Consider the following 1,558-nt stretch of genomic DNA (forward strand, 5'->3'; position numbering starts at 1 on the left):
CACACCAGTCACGTGACCTCGATGACACAACAATATAATAGTCTACTAGACAAATTTTAACTAACCTTTCACCATAAAGTATTCTATTTGCTCTTCCCTTATTTCCTCTTTAACCAAAATCATGAATGCTTCCATAAATTGAAAGTAATTTTCCAAATATCTTTTGTCGTAACTGCTTTGTAAAGCAGCCAGAACTTCTCGACCGTTGATAAACTCTTCACTTTATCTTCACGTTAGTTTTAATCACACCCTACACGTTACAGATAGTCCTCCAAACAAATTGTTTACAACTTAATATATTTGTTTTAGAAGAACACAGTAATTTGTTGATTAACACAATGAAAATCGTCATTGAACGTCATAAATTTCAAACTTCTCCCTTTATCTTCTAACCTAGTTTAAGTATTGTTGCATATTAGACCTAACAAAACAAACATAATTGAAAATCGTTACAACCATAAGACCAAATTAGCGGAGGTGAAAGAAAACTTGCCCCTTTCAATATTTATTTTTAAAGTAAAGACATCATAGAATTCGTAATGTGCTCACTTGATTGTTTCAAATGAAAAACATTATCCATGCAGGGCAGAATGTGAGGAGTGCATCATAGCTAGTGATCTAATTTTTATGTCAAATTTCCTCAAATAAGTTATTCATTTTATTTCTATCTAAATGTATCCAAAAGTCATGGATAACTCTATTAACTCAAGAACCTCGGATATGGCCTGTTTCACTCAAAGCAAAGAGTGAAATTAGTTTCTATTTATTATAATATTGTTACGACAGCGGAAGTCACGCGATGCTGAGAGCATGCGCAGTGGAGTTTCTAGAAGGATCATGACTTATCGAGGAACCTCTCGAATATCCGAGTATTTGCCAGGCGCCCCCTTTTTTAGTATATAAGCTGGCGAGAAAAACCAGCGCAATGGCATAGATAGATAGATATAGAGATAGATAATTGAGTCAAGCGAAGAGTAGACACCGTAAGTAAAGTGTGTGAAACGTTGTGAATTATACCGTGAGTTTATAAAAGTAGTTAAGTTAAAGTGACTGTGTAAATTCTGTGTATTACAAAGTTATATCGAGAAAGAATAAACTAGTTTTATTTAGGAAAGGACTTGTATCGCCGAAGTTCCCCGGAAAGAATTTATACCAGAAATTAACAAACAAGCAGATACGCAACAAATTGGTGTTAGAGAGTGGGACAGAAAAGAAAAAAAATGGAAGCGAGAAATGGCAAATTGAACTACAGCTTAGCAGATTTGATAGCAGTAATACAAGAACAGCAAAAGAAACAAAAAGAACGAAAAAAGAAACAAGAAGAGAGGCAACAGCAGTGGCAAGAAAACCTGCAACAGTCTTGTTTATTTTGCTGTTCGAGCTGCCAGAAATTACAGCAGTTGTTGGAGGAAAAAGAAAAGAAACAAGAAGAGAAATCACAGCAGTTGTTGGAGGAAAAGTAAAGAAACAAGAAGAAAGATTACAGCAGTGGCAAGAAAATCTGCAACAGTGGCAGCTCGAACAACAAAATAATCAAGAAGAGAAAATTACAGCAGCT

This window comes from Limulus polyphemus, unplaced genomic scaffold (assembly GCF_000517525.1).
Source record: "Limulus polyphemus unplaced genomic scaffold, Limulus_polyphemus-2.1.2 Scaffold3155, whole genome shotgun sequence".
In the NCBI taxonomy this organism is placed as follows: Eukaryota; Metazoa; Arthropoda; class Merostomata; order Xiphosura; family Limulidae; genus Limulus; species Limulus polyphemus.